The following is a 21,888-nucleotide window of genomic DNA, read 5'->3' as shown; positions in this document are numbered from 1 at the left end:
AATTGGGACATTGGGATTGACATATGCACACTAATATGCATAAAATAGATAACTAAAAAAAAAAAACCAAACTACTTCTGCAGTTTTCAAAAACAACAAGCATAGTTTCTTGGACCCACTTCCTTCCCCACTCTTGTCCTACTTCTCTGCTTCCATCACAGGAAATGTCCTCTTGTCTGTAATTCCCCTCCCTTCTGCCCTCATGCCTCTGAGGAAGCTACCATTGCCAAGGTCGCCGTGACCTCCCTGTTGCTAAGCCTGATAGTGCCCAGCGTACGGGGTGGATGGTGGGGCCGCACCATCCTCCTGGCTCTGGGACCCCACGCTGCCCGCTGTCCTGCTGCCTCCCCAGCTGCTCCTTCTCGGGCTCCCGGGCTGCATCTGGTCCTGTCTCTTGTCTCCAGCTCTGGTTTCTGCTCAGGCTCAGGTCTTGAATCTCTTTTCTTTTCTGTCTACACGAGGTTCCTCAGATTTCCACCAGTCTTCTGGCTCTGACCTCCATTGCTACGCTGCAGACCCCACGATTGTATCTCCAGCCCCCATCTCTCCCCTGGACCGCAGATGCGTGTATCCAACTGTCCACTAGGCATCTCTACAAGGATGTGAAACAAGCACCTTGGGTCCATGCATCTAACACGAAGCTCCTGACCACCCTGTCAACTACAAATTGGCACTTGCCATGGGCACTTGCCATCTGCCTCTACAAGGATTAAATCATGTGCTGCTGCAGTTGCTGACTTTCAACATCCCCTGAACGGAATTCAGGGTGGAGAGCAGAAATAAGGCACTCGGTGCTCTGAGAAAAACTGGCAGAACAGGTCTTCAGATAGTTAGATATTTTCAGAAGAAGATTTAATGAGCCTAATTTTTGGGTTTCCTCATATCTAGAAAAACACTAAAATCCTTCATGGTGATGATTGCTCCTCGTGACTAGCAGAAACCTTCTGGAAAAAAATACATGCTTGATTGCATGTACTCCCTCTTTGCCAAAATCACATACATACTGACCTTCCCCTGACCTCTTTGGTGCAGTTTCTCAGAGCTATCTGAAATGCTGTCTCCCGGGCCGCAGTCCTCATGTTGTCCCAAATAAAACTTAACTCTCACTCTCACGTTGTGCATTTTTTTAAGTCGACAACTCCCACTCCAGTCCTGTTCTTCCACGGCCACCCCGTCATGAGGCCATCTTCAGAAGCCACCAGAGTCCCACGCTTCTTGCGGTGACCTCCGCCTCCTCCTCCCTGGCCTGGCTGCCACCTTCCCTCTCGTAGTCCCCACGTCAGCTTTCTGACAGGTCTCCTGGCTTCCACCTTGACCAGGAGCCAGAGCGAACCTTCCGGAACATAAATCAGATCATGTTGTTACTTTGCTCAAACTTTCCAATGGTTTCCCATTCTACCCAGAGTGAAAACCCAAATCTCAACAGTGGCCTCAGCCCGGCCCCGCCTGAGCCACGACCTTTCTGACCTCATCCCCGCCCCCCCTCGCTCACTCCGCCCCAGACACGGGCTCCGTGGGGTCCCGTGAACCCAGCAGACGCTCCAACCTCAGGGCTTTTGCACGTGCTCTTCCTTCTGCCTGAGCTCTCTGACCCCCGACCCGCCGGAGGGACCCCCTGACCTTCATCTCCTAATACAAAGGTCGCATTCTCAGGGAGTCTTCTCTGGACACTTTATCTTAAATTGCAGACCTGTCTTCCCTACACTCCCCTGGTCCCTCCCCTGGCACGTGTCACCTTCTAACACACCTTCTATTTCACCTACTGTCTCATTTATGACCCCAAGATGCCAGCTCCATGGACGCAGGGAGTTTTGTCGGCTGTGTTCACAGCTATGCCTGGCACACCTGTGGTAGGGGGAGGGCCTGGGGACTCGGCTTGCATGAGGTGGCAGGGGTGGGGACAGGGCTGCCTTCCTGAGGGTGCAATGCCCGCTCTGTCCAGCGGGGGTGTTCACGGCAGCTACAGGTGCCACTGGCCACACTTTGGGAGGCATCCCCAGGGAGGTCAGCTGTCCCACTCCTCACCCTAGCCCGGACTCTGGAAGCTCAGGTCCTTCAGGGTCAGCAGTCAGCTCCTCCGCCCACAGTCGGGCACTGGCCACGCTCTGATGCCCACTTCACGCGGAAAAGAACTGCAGGCCACGAGCAGTGCTTCTGTCTCATTCCTCCTGGGGGGTTGGCACCTTTGCCACCTCACGGGGGGGAAGAGGTTTCCCCAAGCCCCCTGCTGGGCATTCAGGATACAGTCCGGGGCACAGCCAACGTGCCCAGAGCCCACCTCCTTGCCCTGTGGCTGCCACTGTCCAATCAGGAGCCACTGCATCTGCCTGTCAGCCAGTCCCCAAGGAGCTGACGTCCCAGTGGGGATGCTGTGACTCCCAGCCTGCCAGGTGCTGGGCTCTGCACCCCTGGGGGAGGAAGGCAGGCACAGCTGCCCAGCCCACCTCCACCCGGCACCGTTCAGAAACCATTTGGCAACATGCCAGGCTCGAGAGGGACGAGGGACGGGAGGGGCGGCTGAGAGGGTGTGGCTCGGGGGTCCAAGCTGGGAGTCCGAAAGCTGGGTCCCTCCCATCTCCTGCATGCCCAGCTGGTCTGCGTGGGACCTCGAGCAAACCACCCCGGTTTATACTTGGAGACATAAGCATGGAGCGCTCACAAAGGCCCGTTCATAGTTTCTCATGGGAGCAAAGAGAAGATACGCTCTGAGCCCAAGAGGAAAGATGTTGAGTCAATCCCAGCTCTCACCCTTTGCAGGCTGAGCTGAGTGATGACAGGGGACCTAAAAGGCTCCATCTGTGGACACTGTCTTCTCTCCAACTTATTTTTTTGAAAACTTTCAAACATCAGAAAAATTGTAAAAAACTAGAATAGCCACAAACACCTATATACCCTTCATCCTACTCACTGATAGTCTACATATGCCTCATTTCCTTGCATTGCCTCTCCTCCCCCTCCCCCTCTCTCCCCTTCACCTCTTCCCCCTCCCTCTCGCACACACTTTTTTTCTGAGCCATTTGACAGTTGTGATCTCATGCACATCACCCCTCAATACTGCAGCAAGCATTTTCTGAGAATAAGAACTCTACCTTACATAACTACAATACCATGATCATATCTAAGGCAATTAATTCAATACGACCTGATACGTAGCCTATATTAAAAATTTCCGCCTTCCTCAAAAAACAAGAAAAACCTCAAATAAACAATCCAGGCTACCACCTAAAAGAATTAGAAAAAGAAGAACAGGGACTTCCCTGGAGGCACTGTGGTTAAGACTCTGCACTCCCAATGCAGGGGGCCCGGATTCGATCCCTGATCAGGGAACTAGATCCCACATGCATGTCGCAACGAAGAGTTCGCATGCCACAACTAAGGAGCCCATGAGCCGCAACTAAGGAGCCCGCCTGCCGCAAGTAAGACCCGACGCAACCAAATAAATAAGTAAATAAATTTGAAAAAGAAAGAAAGAAAAAGAAGAACAAACAAAACTTAAAGTCAGCAGAAGAAAGGAAATAATAAAGATCAGAGAAGAAATAAAACAGAGATTAAAATTTTCCCATTGATTCCAAAAAGATAGTCTATAGTTTAAAAAAATCCAGAATCCATTCCAAAAATAGATTCTATAGCTTAAAAAAAAAACACCAGAATCCACTCAAGGTTCACCTAATCCAGCACCCCTCAACTAATCTCTTAATCCAGCACCCCACCCCCCTACCATTTTTTCATTTTTGTTTTTCTTGGCATTGGGTTTTTGTATTTGTTTTTGAAAAGCTCAGGCCATTAGTCCTGCAGACTGTCCCACATTTTGCATTTGCCTGATTTCAGCCTGATGATTAGATCTGGCTAAACCTTTTTGGCGAGGTGTGTCCTTCTGGTGCATCCAACCAGGATGCACATGCGCGTTTGTCCATGACGGGCAAAGCCAGGGCCTGCCACTTGGTTAAGGCAGCTTCCGCCTGGCACGGAGCACTAATTCCTTCATAATTAACCAGGAACCGCAGGGAGGGCTCTTTGAGGCTGTGTGAGAATCCAGTTCCCCTGCAACCTCTCACTGTGTTTTCTCCACTTTAGTTTTCCCAGAAAGGTCACTATGCAGCCTGTTAGGGCTCCGAGTGCAGAGGACGCGAGAGGGCAGGAGGCCGAGTTTAAATGGGAAGAAAACACAAAAACGGATTCCTGGAGTCTTAGGCTGTCATCAGAGCTGCAGCCCCGGCCAGGCCCTGATGCTCAGATTCTCAGGGACTGACCAAAGGCCCCACGGGGCCTCTATGTGACTCTGGGGCCTGGGATTGGCCCTGAGACTCGGGCTGGCGGTCTTCTGGAAAAGTGGACCCATGACATGATTTTAAACATGGACAAGCACATTTATACACACAGAGGGAAAGCCCCAGAATAAACCAGATGGACTGTGCAAAATGTCCAGGGTCACAGCAGACCACGGCGAGGCGCCCTTGACCAGGACACACGAGCTCGCTCTCTCTCTCTCTAAGCCTCAGTCTTCTCATCTGCAAAATGGGGGCCTGGCCTACATGAGCCTCGATTTCTCTGTTGGAGCTAAGAATAAATGATTATATTATTCTGGGGGCTAATGTACCTGGGGGTGTCCAATTCGGAGCTGCAAGTGGCGCTCTCTCTCTCTTCCTCTCTCTCTTTCTCCCTCTTTCTCTGCTCCCTTCAGCCTCAGCATTAAAGATGGAATCTGTAGCCTCTCAGAGTTGATGAGAGCTACTTGCACGAGATGGGAAGAATTCAGTGCATCCAGGCGAGAGAAGAAAAGGAATTCACAGCTAAGCCAAGAAACCACAAAGAAGAGTCAGACTGAGCCCACGAGTCCAGAGACACACAATAATAGGAGATGCTTTCTGAGTGACCCTGCTTGGGGGACCACCTGTTCTGGTTCCTCAGATGTTCTGGTTGATGAGCTGGCATCTGATTTGCATAGAAGGAAGGTATGAGGGTCTAGGAGATTGAATCATCGGTCCCCATTCCTGGCTCCTTCCGTATTCATGTCCTTTGCTGAGTGACTCTGCCACCTCCCCCCAACATGCACGCATGCATACAACACCCACCCCACCTCCACACACACACAAACACACTCTTGGGCCAATGGGGAGCGAGCAGAATGACGATATGCCAGCTCCAGCCACAGGAGACTTGCCCTGGAGCCCCTGCCATCATCATGGACGAACCTGCTCCAGACACACCCCCCGCTGGTCCAAAGAGGCCGAGCTCACATGCAAGAGCCACCCGGCCTGGACCGGGCATCACCCATCGACCTGCAATGTGGAGCCAGCAGACCCACGAATGCAGACAAACGAACCTCTCTGTGGGCCTGCCACCAGGACTGTTACACACAAGGTGAATGGAGTTTTAACTTTAGCACCGCTGGGAGCCGTTCTGCTGTGTTTTAATATTCAGGGTGATTCTCATTACATTAAATTATAACTCCAGTGGGAGGCCGGGAGCTACTTCCAGTTACGGGAAAAGGATGCCACAGCTGTCTCTTTACCATAGATTCTGGAGCACAAAACTTGGGTGATGGGAACCTTCAGGTAGTGAGAGCTCTTCATGTGAAGCTAGCCCTTTGAGCTCTGGAGAGGGAAACTGTTTCTAAATCGAAACCTTGCCGAGTCGACACCCGTTTCCATCTTCTTCTGGGGCTTGGTGGATGACACAATTCCCCCCTCTTTGGGTGATCCAGGAGACCACTCCAGGTGGTGGGGAGGGAGGTGAGGTCCAGTTGGGGTTCAGATCTAGCCCTCGGTTTGCATCTAACTCTGCCATTTATTGGTGTCTGACCTTGGGCAAATCTCCCAACCTTCCGAAGTGTCAGTTTCTCCATCTGTGAAATGGGAGGGTAACAGGAGTCACGGAGGAGCTGATGCGCTACCAGGTGGGGGTGTGCGGTGACGGCCACGGAGGCTGGGATCCGCCCGTGCCCGGCGCTGGAGGAGGGAAGGTGCTGCCCGAGGCGTGGGAGTGCTTCTCGGCAAGTCCGCAGTCACGACTCCTTCCTGAACCGCGGGCCAAAGGCAGGTGAGGTCACTCTTGCGCAGAGGCATCTGCCCCAGAGGCAGCCTGCTCCCAGGCAGTGGTCCTGCCTTCCAGAAAATCACTTTTCAGGGTCCTCAGACTCACTGCAACCTCTCCTTTTCCCATGCTGCCTCTCTCCCCTGCTCTCAGAAGTCTTCTCATCTTTTCCAGTTTCCCAGAAAAAGGCTCATCGCTTACGGAGGTGACCAGCCATGCACAGGTATGACTCGCTGTCATTGGGGGGGCCCTCTGGGGCTGCATCCTCATTCTGGATCATCCTGGAAGCTCAAAGCTTCCAGAAGTCTTGGCCCTAGATCGCTGAGGTCTTAAGAACAATGAGACTGTATGAGTTGTCTACTGCCACCTGACAAGGGTTGGCGGCTTACAACAACAGATATTACTCACACAGTTTTGGAGTCAGGAATCCGGGACTGACTTGGTTGGGTGGTCTGGCTCAGGGTCTCTCCTGAGGCTGTGGGCAGGATGTCAGCTGAGGCCACCATCTCATCTGAATGCTCCTTGTCTTTGCTTTTTTGCTGCACCGTGCGTCTTGTGGGATCTTAGTTCCCCAACCAGGGATTGAACTCAGGACCTGGGCAGTGAGAGCGTGGAGTACTAACCACTGGACTGCCAGGGAATTCCCCTGAAGGCTCCTCTTCTTCGATGTCTCCTGCGCAAGGCTGTGGGCCGTGGGCCTCGGTTCTGTACTCCTTGGATCTCTCAGGCCAAGGCAGTTTGCTTCCCCCAGAGCAAGGGATGGAGAGAGAGAAGCTGCCGTGTCTTTCTTGACTGAGGCTCAGGAGATTTGTTTATTGGTCACAAAGACCAACCCTAATACGATGGAGTGGGTGAGGACCAGGAGGCGGGGCCACTGGAGACCATCTTGAAGGTCACTGCTGTGACACCCGTTATGGACTGTTCCTCACCTTTACTCTGTCCCCATTTGCCCTGAGACCACAGGGATGTTGGCTCCTCCAGGGCAGGGGCTTTGCCTCTTCTGCTCACTGATGTGTCCCAGCAGTGCCAGGCACGTGGCCGATGCTCCGTGAGCTCTGACTGAGGGACCAGGGAGGAGAGGCTTACAGCACCTGGGTGTGACAGGCGTGTGACAGGCGTGTGAAGGGCGTTGGGTGATCTCCCCGGAAGCTTCAGGAATCAGGGCTAGGACTTAAGCTCCTGCTTCTCAAACTCATGTTACTTTGCATGTTGCTTCTCGAACCCCGTGAATCCTGTCTACCAAAGCCCTGAGGTATGGCTCTGACTGTGACACGGCATGAAACCACTGCCCTTTATGGGCCCAAAGCCTGTGGGAGGCTCGGCGGCCACAGGGTGCCTCAAGAAGAGACAGGAAGAGGTGTAACTTCTGAAAACCACACATATCCGGAAGGGCGCTTGTGTAACACCCCCTTCCGCTCTCACCCAGAGGCCAGGAGCTCCGAGACAGGAGCCAACTCTTCTCCTGCGAGCAAGATGGGTGGCAAAGGGCGAGAGTTGCTGAACCTGAGTGCACTTGGGGTGTCCGTTCTGCCTGTGGAGTCACCTTGGAGGACAAACAGAGAGGCCCAATTGCCAGAAGGGGCTGGAGGTCAACAGTCCCACACCCAAACAGCACCATCCAGATCTCGCTCAGATTCAGATGGAGCTGGGGGCGGGGAGAATGGTGCAATCATTACTGGGGGCTGGGGGTCACGGCCAGGACCCCCTCTGCTCTTGGCCAATGAGAACCTCAGTCTCTTCTCTAAACTCCTGCGGCCTGAGCCGGGGGGACAAGCGGCATGGGGACCCCTCCCCAACCCAACACTAAAAACCACGGACCTCACGTGGTCAGACCACGGTGGAAACATCTGGACCAGCCACAGAGTCCACGGCAAGACTGCCCGACAGGGCGTCTGTTCACGAGTCTAACTGATGCCCCATTAAGAATTCCTTATAAAGATCACAGACTGGAAGTTTCAATCTTTTCAAAGCAACCTTCAAGCACCTGTTCCCTGATTACGAACAAATCAACCAACACAGAGCCAGGGTTGGACTGTTGCAGGGAGAGTCCCTGTTCAAATCGAATTGATTCCACAGTAAAAAAAATCAAATCCCAACTCTCCCAAAGCAACGGTGGAAGGTCTTTCCCCTGGTACAGCCCACCCAGGTCCTCACCGTGGCTCAGGCACCTACTGGCTGGGCGCCTTCCGATCACGGGGAAGGCTCGCCGTGGCTCCTGGTTACGTCAGGGCTGCGCACAGTGATGGTGGCGGGGGGCGGAGTGGTCTGCTGGGGTCAGCAGCCGAAGGCCCCCAGTCGTGGGGACAGCCACCTCCTCTCCCTTGGCTCACGGGGTGGAGGGGCCTCGTCTCCTGGCCACGGCTCCCCCATCTCCATCCGCATCCCGGTGACCACAGGTGGAAGGGTGTGGTCACCGAAGTCTGGCCAGAGGGGCCTCAGTGCTCTACAGACCACGCGAGCTGCAGCGGATCAGGGCAAGATGCAGGAAACAGAAGCCCGCACGTGCTCCGGAATCTCCATAACCTTCCCCGGGGGCCCAGGCCACAGGCCTCCCCACAGTCATTCATTTAGCAAACGTTAGAGCTCTCCCGTCCCAGCTCGGGAAGCTCACAGCCTCCTCCCAGTCCGCCGCCCTGGTCTCCCGTGGGGACCACAGCCTGCACCAGTATCCTGCTGGGGCCCAGAGTGGAGAGGACAGCAAGGTCGGGGAGGGAAGCAGCAAGAAGCTGGGCTTTTCCAGGCCGGGAGGGAGATCCTTAGGCATCAGGGAGCCCTCCCCGCCCCCCTCACCCACGTGGTGACCATGGGCTGCCCTTCCCGGACAGACCTGCAGGGTGGGGAAGGGATTCAAGGGGTCCTCGGCCACCCTCCCCCTTGCATGCGGGATCTTAGTTCCCCAACCAAGGATCGGACATGCACCTCCCCCTCATCCCCCATTGGAAGTACGGAGTCTTAACTACTGGACCGCCAGGGAAGTCCTCGTTTTGTTTTTAAGGCAGGGACCCTTACTCCTTCCGCCTGTGAAACTACTTTGCACTCAGAGATGGGAACCCAGGCTGGGGGTTCCCGGGAGACAGTGGATGGGCAGGAACCTCTCCAAGAGCCTGCTGGGGCCCCTTGGCAGCTGTGCCCTCACCCCCCAGGCTGGACAGAGGTGGCCCTGCCGCATTCTTGATCTCCGGGCAGCTCCTTGCCCCAGGGATGAAAGCAGAAGCCAGCAGCCCCGGAGGCAGAGCCGTGTCAGACGCCTCCTCTGGGTCCCACCCGCTGCGCCCCAGCAGTCACTGGGTCACGGGAGGCCTGCCGGTCCCCTTCAGGGAGGACGCCTGCAGCCTCTGTGCCAGCCAGCCACGTGGGCTCGGCCTGGGTCCAGCAGGGCGTCCACAGGGGTAGCTCCCACCCTGGCGGCAGCCAGTCCTGCGGGGGCACAGGGCCCAGGGGGCTGCTGGCCTGATGAACCCTGGACGTCAGGGGAGCTCCCAGACCCTGCAGAGGGAGCTGGGGTCCCATCCCCTCAAGCACAAAACCCATCCTGGGAAGCAGGGTCCCCGAAACGCCCTGGGTACCTGCTCCTGGGTCAGAACAGCCAGAGACAAGACCATCCTGGTGTGTACGAGGTGGAAGGCGAACACCGCAGGACCACGGGGCCGACCAGGAAGCCGGCGGCAGCGAGTGACACTGCAGAGGATGGTCGGCGAGCCGGGGCCCCGGCGAGACGGGGTGTGGCCTCCAGTGCCAGGCGTGCCCGACGCGGGCCCCAGACACCCCGACCTTCCTGACAGTGCAGCAGCTGCCCTGGGCAGGCAGGGTGGGGGGCCCCTTTCTGGGGGAGGGGGAGGGGGAAGGGGAGGGGACAGACACGCAGCTACCAGCTAGTTCTGGGGATGTTCCAGTTCCTGCTTATTGGCGCCAGCTTTGTGCCCGGGCTGGGCTACGTGCCTTTTACCCACGTCCCCTCATCTGATTGTCCCCCCAGCCCTGGGGGGTCACTGCTGCTCCCCCAACGCCATCGATGATGACCCTGAGAGTCAGAGGTCAGGCCCATGGCTAGGATTTGAACCCGGGGCTGGGCTGATTCCAGAGCTGTACTCTGAGCTGGGCACTGCTAGGATGCCCCCCAACTGGACGGTGAGCCCGGGGCAGGGCTCTGTCCCTCACTCGTGTCCCATCCCCGGTCCCACCACTGCGCCAGGACACAGCAGGTGCAAGCAGATGACGTGGTGGTGGGGCGGGGTGGCCCGGGAGGATGGGTGAGGGGGGATTCCCCTCTGTGGGGAGGAGGCTTTACCCACGGTTCCAGGGAGTGGGGTGGGCACGGGGCTCTGATGTTGCAGTGGGAGCAGCCGCTGTGGGTCCCCGGCGGGGTTAAGACACAGATGGGGCGGTGGGGAAAAGAAAGAGGAAAGAGAAGGGAGAAGTAAACAGTTTGGGGCGCTCTGGAGCATCTCATGACTGATTGAAGACAGCAGCTGTCGGGAGGTGAGCAGGAGGGGGGCGGAGAGCAAAGGGACAACGGAAAAAAGAGAGGCTCTGGGGGGCGGCCTCGGGAGGAGAGACCCCACAGCTGACCCCCCCGCACACAGCCCTTGCTGTCTTTAACCCCCTTAGATGAGGGCACTTTTATACACGGGAATCAAGGCCCATGAATACTAAATGCTACCCAAGGCCATGGGCCCATCAGTGGCAGAGCTGGAACGGGAACCAGGTACGTCTGGCTCCAGATTGGGGCTCTTTCCTCCACCTGCCCTGGAGCCCCTTCGGGCCTGACTCTGGACAGGTACCCTCTGCTGCCCACCAGCACGGAGGAGACCCTGTGGGTCCACGAGGCACACTTAACTCACTGCTCTTACACACCTCCAGGCAGCAGGTAGAAGCTGGACATTTCAAACTAATGCCTGTAACCTCGCGGGCCGCTTGGCAGTGCTGGCCACCGTGAGTCAGGTCTCAAACCGCTGCTTCATTCCTGGCCCCTAAGAGTAAATCGCATTTCTTCAGGTATCTGCCAATGCTTTTTCAAGAAGTTCCTTTGGACCGGGAGGGCAGGCAGCCACTAAATGCTGGGCTGTGAAGTTAGGGATACTTCATTTGGACCAGGGGCAGCTCCTTTTCTGCGTGGACGCATCCGAGCCACAGATTTAAGCTGGATCAATAAACATGACAGACAGAGCCGCTGAGTGGCCCAACTGCCACCCACATGCCCCATTTCCTGAATCATCTTCCAGCTAGTGTGGCCTGGGACACGGTCTATCAGCAGAGTCCTGGGGGTAGAGGGGCATCCAGGGAATTTTGCTTTCCTTGTGGAAAGGGACAGAATCTTCTAGAATGTTCTTCTTCATGGAGGAGTTTGTGTCCATTTTCAGCAGAAGGAGTGATACGGGCGGAGGTCTTTCAGGCTGGATCGGGGGCAGGAGGCGGTACCTCAGAGGCCTGTGTGGGGTGACCTGCGGCAAGTAGTCTTGTACCGTCCCCCCAGCTCGACCACAGAACACGATCGTGTGCCAGGCCGGTCTTGAGACCACCTGAAGTTACCTCCTGGCAAGTGCGGACCTCATAGGGATTCTAGCTGTTTCCACAACTTACGGAGGAAGTTCTGAACAGATCTGCCTCAAGGTAACTCACATTCCTTTGGGCCGGGACCTGTCCCCGGAGTGTAGGCGGAGGACTGAGTTCATGCATCCTAGACACTCCCCGTGTGAGGAGCAGAGAGCGGGGTCCAGAGCTCCGGAGACACACGACTCCCTCTGCAAACCCCCATGGGGAACTCTAAGCAAATGAGTCCTCTGGGAATGACCGAAATGATGAAGCATGTCCTTTTTTTTTTTTTGAAACATGTCCTTTTTTATGTTGATTTCAAATCAATATCCTTGTAACTTCTACCCACAGGGCCCACCTCTGTTCCCCGGCCGGGGAACTAAGGATGGTTTTCACGTTTTAAAAAAAAAAAAAAAAAATTAATTAATTAATTAATTTATGGCTGTGTTGGGTCTTCGTTTCTGTGCGAGGGCTTTCTCTAGTTGCGGCGAGCGTGGGCCACTCTTCATCGCGGTGCGCGGGCCTCTCACTGTCGCGGCCTCCCTTGTTGTGGAGCACAGGCTCCAGACGCGCAGGCTCAGTAGTTGTGGCTCACGGGCCTAGTTGCTCCGCGGCATGTGGGATCTTCCCAGACCAGGGCTCGAACCCGTGTTCCCTGCATTGGCAGGCAGATTCTCAACCACTGTGCCACCAGGGAAGCCCGGTTTTCACGTTTTTTAAGTGGTTGGAAGAAAAAGAGAAGAATATTTCATGGGACGTAAAAATTATAAAAAATTCAAATTTCAGTGTCATCAATACTGCTTCATTGGTACAGAGCCATGCTCATGTACTGTTGGGCCTCCATAACAAAACGCCACAGATGGGGTGTGGGGGGGACTTCAATAACAGACATTTTTCTCAAAGTTCTAGAGGGTGGAAGTCCGAGATCCAGGTGCTGGCAGATTCAGTGTCTGTGAACACTCTCTTCCTGGCTTGAGGACGGCCACCTTCTCCTGTGTCCTCACAGGCAGAGAACGAGCTCGCTCTGGTCTCTTCCTCTTCTTATAAAGGCACCAACCCATCATGGGACCCCGCCCTCAGGACCTCATCTAAACACAATCACCTCCCAAAGGCCAACGGCATCCCACTGGGAGTTAGGGCTTCAACATATGAATTTTGGGGGACACAAACATTCGGGCCAGAACACTTATTCACGTATCGGCCACGACTTCTTTCACGCCACGTGGCAGCACTGAGGAGTTGGGATAGAGCCTGCACTGCCTGAAAGGCTAAAACAATTATTCTCTGACCCTTTGTAGAAAAGGTTTGCGGATCCCTGTTCTAGGAGTTACCTCGGCCTCTAGAAGGCTACACCTCCCGCCTGGAGCAACAGGGGCTTCAGGCACCCTTTGCACAAAGCCTTTGGAGCCACCGACCTCTGCTGCTGGACCCCGCCTCTCCCCCTGTGAGCCCACACCTGTTTCCTGGGCCCAGGTCTCGGCTGTTACCTCTCTTCGAGTGGTGCTTCAGTTAAGTGAGGTCACCGCACGAAGCACTCTGCCTGGGCCCCACGCGCACTCTTGGTCACTGTCATTCTGTTCATCTCCTGCATTCAGGTGTAGCTTGCGTGGTTTGGTGACTTTCAAGCCAACCCTGGGGTTCTGTTGAGAGTTTTCAGCGTATGAGATCACAACCTCCTCTCCGGGGACTGGACAGGAATCCAGTTTAATAACTGATAGCCAGAAGCAGACCCATTTCAAAGGCAGCGTGATTTGTAACATTTTGCAGCCCCTTTCAAAACCTCGCTTGGGGAGGGGGGGAAAAGGCAGGAGGTGTATTTGTCAATGCTGGTGCCTGGGCGCTCAGCTCCGCGTCCTGCAGACCCCACCCTGGTCACATCATGGGTGAGGGGTCTCCTGGAGCCTTCGTAGAAATGCAAACCTTCATGGTTGAAAAGCTCCTTGTGGTTTTTTTTCCCTGGGGGACACCTCCCGGGTGACATGTTATGCAAATTTTCCAAGTGTTCCAGACAGGCCACGTGCAAAATCCTAATCAAATTCACAATGTGGCTCCATGGTCTGTCCAAAGGATCCTCTCTCTCCCAGGGGCGTGGAGGTTTGAAAGGGCTCCACAGTGACTCATGGAAGCTGAGTGGCCCTGAGGACATCGCAGGAAAGGGGACCCCCAAGAGGTGCTTCTCTACCCTGCCCAGTGGGGTCCCACCTGCTCCTCCCCTTCAGATGTCTGGGGAACAGAGCAGGGAGGGTGGCCCCCAGGTGGGGCCCGGGGGTTTCCTGCAGCTGTTAACCTGCAGGGTCTGAGGTTAATCATGTGACTCAAACGTGCCTGCCCCAAAGATGTTGCCTGCACAAGAGAAAGCTAATTACTGCAGAATCTTATTATTATTTTAAAAAATCTCTAAAGCCCTGCATCAACATCAGCAAACCAAAACACCACCAAACAAACCCCCCTATCACTGGTAGATGTCTTTTGATGGATAGGATACCTCCCTAGGATGCTGGAACACCTGATGAAAGATGTCTCCGGTGGGGACGGCAAACCTCTGGTGGCTGCAGCCAAGGGATGGGGGTGGATATTTGGGCTTTGTGAGTCTCTGCCATGTGAAAACAGCCAGAGACAATTTGTGAAGGAAAGGGTGTGGCTGTGTTCCCATAAAACTCTGTTGACAAAAACAGGTCGTGGGCTGGATTTGGCCCTCAGGCCATAGTTTGCAGAACTTTGATCTCTGACATTAAAAAAAGGTGACATCCACTGAAATTAAGACAGAAGTGTGGATCCTTATGATGTCCACAGCACTCACAGCTCTGCTCTGTCCTTTTGTGGGGACACTCTGGTCAGGAAGGGGACCCCCTCAGGTCCAAGATAACTCCCATGCTGCCTGCTGGCTGAGCCCCTGACCCCGTTGCTCAGCGGGGCTGCTGGGGAGGGAGAAGGCACAGAGGTCCCACATGCCCTGAGTCCTCATTAACCTGCTAGTAATTCTGATTTATCATCGGACCGCAGGCCTGATTAATCTGCTCCTAGTAAACATGTAAAGCCGCCCTCCCAGCCGCTTGCTGGGGACAGCTGGCCATGGTCGCAGGCTGCCTGCCGCCTCTGATGCCATACTATTTTTGGTTACTCTTTCTGTCTCATTTATTTTTGATTTGAGTTGCTCATACAGACTGTATGTTCTCTTTCTTGCTCCTGCACTGAGATGAAATAAGCATAGTATTTTTAAACCCAGCTCGTGCTGCCTCAGTGCAGCACCTGGAAAGTGCCGTCCAAGGTGGGGCCGCCTGCCCTCTTGCTCCGGCCCACAGCCTTGCCTCACTCTCCTGGACACGGTGACCCACTCAGTCCTGGGGAGACGCTGGGCCTTCAGGGTCCTGCAATGACACTGGGCTTTCAATGGCTGTGGGTCCAGGACATCTGAGTGCCCCCTGAGTGGCATGGACGGACGAGGCACCAGACACCCACCTGACCAGCATCCCTGGCCTCATCCCTGGGCGGGGACCAGTCCAAGCTGCTGGTGACCGAGTGCAGGGGTGTGATGCGCTGGGATAAAGGCTTTCACGTGCACTCACTCACTTAGCCTTCACCCCACACCCCGTGAAGTTGGTACTGCTTATTGCCAACCACTGGTGATGGCTGGGGAAACGGAGGCTCAGAGAGGTCCCGTCGGCCTGGCCATGGTCGCCTGGCAGCCCTGAGAGTCCCTCCTCTGAACCACAGCCCTGCGCTGCCACGGGCAGAGAGGAAGCAACCAAAGGCCTCCTCCCGACAGGGGTGAGACAACCGTGCTCTTCAGGATGAGAGTGGCTGGGATGGGGGGGGGGGCAAAGGCGGGGGGCGGTTCTCCTTAGGAGACCAGCAACGATGCAGGTGCGAGCCGGGGAGGCCTGGTCCAGGGTGGGCCGGCAGCCGCTGGAGCCGGGAGGTGGAGACCAAAGGCCGGCTGGCAGGTGGATGTGGGGTGCTGGGGGAAGACAGGGGAGCAGGGTGACCCCCCCAGCTCCGACATGGGGGAATTGGTGGGTGCAGCAGGTTGGGGGAGCCTGGACCCTGGTGGCGGCTGCGTCCAGTCCGAGGGGCCCGTGGGACACCCACGTGGGGGGCTGGGGTCTTCCTCCGGGCTCCTCCCCTCTCTCCTGCCACAGAGCCTTGGCAGGTGCCATCCCTCTGCCCGGGACGCTCTTCCTTTGTGTTCCCGCTCAGATGTCACTTCTCCAGAGAGGTCGACCTGGAAAGCCCTCTCCAATGTCCTGTCCATCACAGCAGCACGTGCATTTCCTGCAGAGCTTGTACCCCAACCTGCGGTGACTCCACCCGGCTGTCCCCCTGACCAGATGGTGAGCTCAGAGGGCAGCCACTGGGTTGGTCTCATTCCCTGCGGAATCCCTCGTGCCGAGCCGGGGCGATTGCTGAACGCGTGCAGGCAGGTCACGCCTGCTCTGCATGGCTCGCGTGCTCCTTCTTCCTGCAGCTCAGCACCTCCTCCGCGGGGTTGCACGGTGGGAGAGTGCAGCTCGCAGAGGCCCAGGTCAGGGTCTCAGGCTATCACTGGACTGACAGTCTCTACCGGGTCTGGAGCCCCCGACCAGGATGATCCCTGGTTCACAGCACAAGGACAGAGCCAGGCATCTCAAGGGCACGTGTGCACGGGCATAGCACATGTATATGCATGTGTAAACACGCACATACACTCACACACCACCTTTACCACCTCCATGACCTTCACCTTCATCACTTCTACCACCTCTAGCACCTCCACAACCTCCACTTCTATCATGCCCTCCACCTTCAGCCCAGGCTGGCTCCTCTTCCCCCAAGCACTGCTGCTTTAGAGTCTTCCCCCGCCGAACGACCCTCTGAGCTTCAGTTCTCACCTCCATGCCCACGAGTCCCACGGCTGCACCGTCAGCACCCCCGGCCTGAGCCCCAGTTTCAGACTCTCAGCTGCCTGCTGGCCCCATCCACATAGCTGTCCCCGGAACACTCCCTCTCTTGCCCATCTCCACTGCCAGCCTCGGGTCGACCACCTGTCACCAGAGTCCCATTCCTCTTTCTCCACCGCAGATCCATCAGGCCATGCCTTTACTGGCTGCCCAGGGCCTTCAGCCTCAGGCCCAGTGCCTGGGCTTGGTCTGCAGAACCACTCACAGCCAGGCCTGACTACTTCTGTAGCCTGCTCCCTCTTCCCCGGCCCTGGCTTCCCACACGCCTGCCTGCCTCTTTCCCCACACACCTGGCCTTGGGCACGCCTGCCTGCCTCGTTCCCTCGTGCTCCTGTACCTGTGGCGGCCCCTGCCCTTGTTCCTTCTGTGCCCCACCCTGGGGCGGGTGCCGTGTCTCCCCATCCGCTGGGGACGCCACCAACCTCAGGGTCCAATGCAGTGGTTGCTTCCCCGTCCTGCACGGGTCACCCCACACTATTTGCAGTGGTTACCCCTGGGGCGGCAATAGCGGGGAGGGTGTCGGCACTTTCCATGACTCACACCTCTACCGTCCGAATCTTCTGAACTACCCTGCTAAAGCTCTAAGAAGCAAAGAGCTGGGGCAGGTCTACTCAACTCCAAAGCCAACACTCTTAACGCCCCCTCATGCCATTTTGTCCCAGGCTTCCATGATGATTTCTGGAGAAGAATGCTCCCTGCAGCTTTCTGGTTTAAATCTTTGACACTCGAATGCCAGCCCAGCCTCATCCCCAATAAAACCTCCCGCTCTTGCCTAAATCCAACTGGGGGACATATGGGGCTGATGTCCCCCACCCCACCCCGGCTTTTCTACCTCTTTTATTCACCGGAGCAGGGACGAGGAAGGACTCGTCAATTTGCCCTCAGAACGTGAATAACCCTGGACCAGGCATTCCACCTGTGAACAGGAGGATGGGGATGATCGGAGGGGGAGGGGCAGGCAAAACACCCTCCAATTCCCAGAAAACAAGCCGGTGGCTCATTCTGGAATCCCCAAGACAGGGATTTTCAAAGTCTGTGTGTCCTGGTCACACCTGAGATAGTTCTCGAATCTAATATTTATCTACTTATTTTTCCAGTTATCTTTGAAATATGACAAGTAATGCTGGCTTTCCCTTAATTGCAGGAATGGCAAGTTTCATTTCAAAATAAGCTTATTTAAGAAAAAGGTTTAACCAGCTGAAAGAGAAATGCAAACTCTGAAACAGGTCTGGCTGTGTGCACATATGACTCAGAGCATCAGATGAAAGGCCAAGGACTGGAGTGTGGAAATACTTGCCAAAGACAGAGAGACAGACAGACAGAGATACAGAGACAGAGGCACCTGAGCGCAGGAGGGAGAGTGCTTCCTGAAACCCACGGCCTCAGAGTCTCATCCCCAGAAATCCCAGGGGAAGGCATGTAGACTCCACCGCGGAACCACAGGGCAAAGGTGAGTTCCAGGTCGTCATGCAGTTCTTTCTTTTCTTTAAAACTAATTTTCCTCCCCTTTTGTGAAAGCATGTCAGAGTTCCTCCAATTACAGGAAGTTTATCAAGAGAATCTCGGGAGAGACCAGAACCCCGGCGGGATGGAGCATTCCAGGCCAGCCCCGGAGAGCAGCTCTGATGAGGGTCTGGGTGGGGGGACGTGCCTCGGAAAGGGTGTGTGTGTATGCACGCACACACACACACACCACAGGTGTGCATACACGCACGCACACGCACGCACACACAGGCCCACTGTACCCATCGGCCAAGCAGCCCGAGGTCTGCTGCCGCTCATGTACCCCAGGAGACGCTGGGGAAGGCCTCTCCTCCCTCAGGCCGGATGCTCTGCCCCAGGTCAGGCCAGAAGGGTGGCCTGAGCTTCCCGTGTGTGCGAGGACTTGCAAGCTCACGGCCCGCGTCCCAGGTGGTCGCAGGCCAGCCCCGGGGGGCCTCCCGCCGCTCCGAAAAGCAGATACTCCACAGAGCAGGTGAAGATGGAGGACCCAGGATCCCCCCCCAGTAGGGGGGTTGTGGCTAGAAGGACTTGAGAGCCATCTGGGCGACCCAACCGTCCAGCCAGAGCACATCTCAAACACGACTCAGAGAGTGTGTCCCACACCTTTGGGGGAGGCAGAGGGGCTGGGCCCGCCCCTACCTCCCCTGGGATGAAGCGCACCCAGGGGTGCTTTTGCTCTCCTCCCTCTGGGGCCTGGCTGTGTCCACTTCCTGCCTCAGTGGATGCTCCCAGAGCCATGGGCGGGGCTGTCTCCCTGGGAGGAGCCGGGCCCCCATCAAGGCAACAGGCATCTCCTCACCCAGCGCCCCAGGCCTGAATGCCCCACGTGCACCAGCCCCTCTGTGGAGGCTGGGGGTCAGGGGGCCACACACAGCGCGAGATCTGGCTGGGGGTGTGCTGTGGGACAGAGCTGTGTCGCCCACACTCTACCGCCCCAGCTCTCTTTTCTCACCGGGAGCGTTTCTCGCCTGTTCTGGTATCTGGACCTTGTCCTTCAGAGGGGAGAGGTTCTTAAAGATAAAGAACAGCGGAACCAGAGCGACCTGTCCCCAGTGCTGACCACTGTCAGGGGGACAAGGGGGGCTTCCTGCTGCAGGATGGGGACTTGGCTGACTGCCCGGAGGGCCTTTCCCTTACGAAACCCAAGCCCTGTCCTTCACGCCAAATAGAAGACAAGCTGCAGGTCTTAATGGCCCACCTCCAGGATTCCCTCCCCACTGGCGCCGGTGAGGGGGTCCGGGTGAGGCAGCAGCTCCTGGCCCCCCACACTCACCAGCACCAGCTCCCTGGGGGGCGGTCGTGCAATCCCAGAGGACTCCAGGCAGCACCCACGGGCGGCACTGAGTCCAGGACACCCTGCGGTCAGCATGCCTGTGGCATCTCCAGCCCCTCGGCTGCGGCTGCAGTGCCGCGAGTACCTGGCTGGGGCGTCAGAGACAGAACCTCTTCATCCGCCTCTGAGAGGGATAACCAATGAGCCGAGGGACTGCGGGAGGGGGAGGTCTGAGCACGCGCTTCCCCTCCCCCTTAAGTGGTCCTGGTTTTCCCCACTCCTTGGGGGGCATCCACAGTAAGAGGGACAGAGAAATGCCGTATCTCCTATCAGAGCCGGACTGAGGTCTTTCCAACTGAGCCTCGGTGGGAAGAAAATACAGAGTTTGGGGGGCAGGGGGCGGGGAGGAAGAAGCACCCCTTGCCAGTGATCAGGGCTGTGACCCCTGTGATGATTCAAAGCCTGACTCAGCAGCTGACACAGGCGGGAGCAGAGGCGGCCCAGAGCTCGGCAGATGGCAGATGGAGGGAGCAGCTCCAAGCTGCTTCCTTTGGCCCGGGCAGAGGGGTGGGTTTTAACCGCTTACCCCCCAGGATGGGAGCAGGAGGGAGAGGCCGGCACCCTGGTGTCCCCCAGACAGGCAGCCTCAGAGTCGGTCTCTCTAGTCCAAGTGGACACGTTGGCGCCCTCTTGTGCCACCAAGCAGTCCCTGGACACTCGGCCCTCCCCCAGGGCTTCCTCTCTGGAGCCTTGGACAACCCACACCCTGAGGGGCCCTCCAAGCAGGGTGCCGGGCAGGGAGGACTTGGGGAGCCGTGGGTGTTCCCATCTTGCCCGCTGCTACGAGTTTCTGCAGTAACATTGGGGGGCTGGTGGTGGGCCATGGGGATGGGGGCCACCTACTTCTGGCCAGCCCTGTGCAGGGGCCTCTGGTCACCGTGTCCAGCCAGGCCCCTCCCCTGTAGATGGCACAGTGCCTGGCACAGCACAAGGCTGACTGTCTGCAGCTGATCCCCCAAACTCCGCGTGATCGCACACACGGTGGTGCTGGACCCCTGGGCTTTTAGGGGGATTTCAGCGGTGACCCGTAGAAGAAGTTGAGGGACAGACCTTGGTGCCATCTGCAGAGGGAATCAGGAGCCTGAGAAGAAGCTTGCTCGCCAGGCAGCGTGCCTGAGGGACGCTGGGCCCCTAAAGGCTGTAGCACAAACCCGTCCCTCCCCGGGGCGGGCACAGGCTGGCATCCTGAAAACGGGGCCCTATCTGAGCACCTCCCATCTGCCCTCGATGGGGCACGCTGCCCTGTCTCACCTGCTCACCTTGTCACCCACAGGTGAGCTCCATGCAGCCTCCCCAGGCTGCTGGGTCCACCGCTCTGAGGCCAGGAAGGGGGCTCTGCCCTCTAAGTACACTGGCAGGTATGGCCAGGGTGACCCCCTACTGGATCCCACTCCTCATTACGGGCCCCGGCTCCGGGTGGAACTGCTGGCTTTCCAGAGAGCGGATCCAACTCGACCCAGCTCGACCCCAGGTCCACACCCCACACTCCCACTTTTACCCCTTAGCCAGTAACACCCAACATGCAGTCCCTGCCAAGGGGGAAGAATCAGCAGACCAGAAAGAAAGCCATAGGAGCTTCTGGAGGGGGCCCTGGGGGTGGTGGTGGGGAATCAATGGCAGAAACCTGCTGTGGTGGCTCAAATTGTGTCCCCCGCCCCCCAAATATATGTCAGAGTCCCGATCCCTGGTATTGGTGAACAGGACCTTAGGAGGCAAAAGGGTCTTTGCAGACGTAATTAAGGTCAGGTCATCCTGGATTCGGGTGGACCCTACATCCAATGACAGGTTTCCCTAAAAGAGGAGAAGACACAGATGCAGGGAAGGAGGCATAGTGATGGAGGCAGAGATTGGGGTGATGTGTCTCCCTTTGCTGGGGGGGACCTGTGTCCCCAGCCCTGGTTCAGTTCCACACCTTGAGGGGAGGGGCAGTTTGCAGGGAAATTTCTGCAGCCCTCCTTGCATTAGCATTTGTGAACAGGCTCCTGGGGCCCTCCCCGCTCTCCAGGGGACTGTAAGAATAAATAACAAATGATTTCAAAGAGGATTATGCTGCTGGCACCACGTGACAGAGGCATGAAAGATTAATATCTTGCCCATGCAGCACTACACTAGCAATTGGAAAGCCAGCTTTACTCCACCTCATCCATTAAAGGCTCTGCTGAATTAAAAGAGATGCAAAAGAAAGCCATCAGGCACTGTGCCTTTGCAATCATATAATTAACAGGAAAAAAAAATGCGTTTTTAAATGAAAATACTCATTGCAGGTGAGGTTGCAAAGAAGCTACTCCAATGAGACGTTGCTGCTTCGGGGATGTGTGGCACAATCTTTTGGGAAAGTAATTGGGCAGTAAAGATCCATAGCTTGGGATCCAGAAATCCTACTTGTATAAACGTAACCTAAGAGTCCAAGAGAGGAAATAAACTTAGATGCACACCCGTGTTCAAGACAGCATTACTGGGAAGAGTGAAAAGATGCTAAATCCCTAAGGAGATCATGTTTCAGTGAATTTCGGGAAAACAATAGGATATAACTCGGTCACTGGCAGTGAT

The 21,888-nt window shown here is 56.3% G+C and overlaps 1 protein-coding gene across 4 annotated transcripts in view; it reads right to left on the bottom strand.

Moving 5' to 3' along the window:
• Positions 1-21,888, bottom strand: part of KCNAB2 (potassium voltage-gated channel subfamily A regulatory beta subunit 2) — a 97,295-nt gene that overhangs the window by 63,313 nt on the left and 12,094 nt on the right. Inside the window, exon 1 of one of the 4 annotated variants that reach the window (XM_059905826.1) lies at positions 9,600-9,655. The exons of 2 other annotated variants lie outside the window; for them this stretch is intronic. The gene's annotated coding sequence lies outside the window, so the exon portion shown is untranslated. Of the gene's footprint in view, positions 1-2,025; positions 2,077-9,599; positions 9,656-21,888 lie in introns of those variants that run through there. One more of the 4 variants, XM_059905902.1, reaches the window with a different exon arrangement.

Source organism: Balaenoptera ricei, chromosome 1 (assembly GCF_028023285.1).
Source record: "Balaenoptera ricei isolate mBalRic1 chromosome 1, mBalRic1.hap2, whole genome shotgun sequence".
Classification (NCBI taxonomy): Eukaryota; Metazoa; Chordata; class Mammalia; order Artiodactyla; family Balaenopteridae; genus Balaenoptera; species Balaenoptera ricei.
The sequence above is the reverse complement of the archived record's forward strand: the minus strand, read 5'-3'. Positions and strand labels throughout refer to the sequence as shown.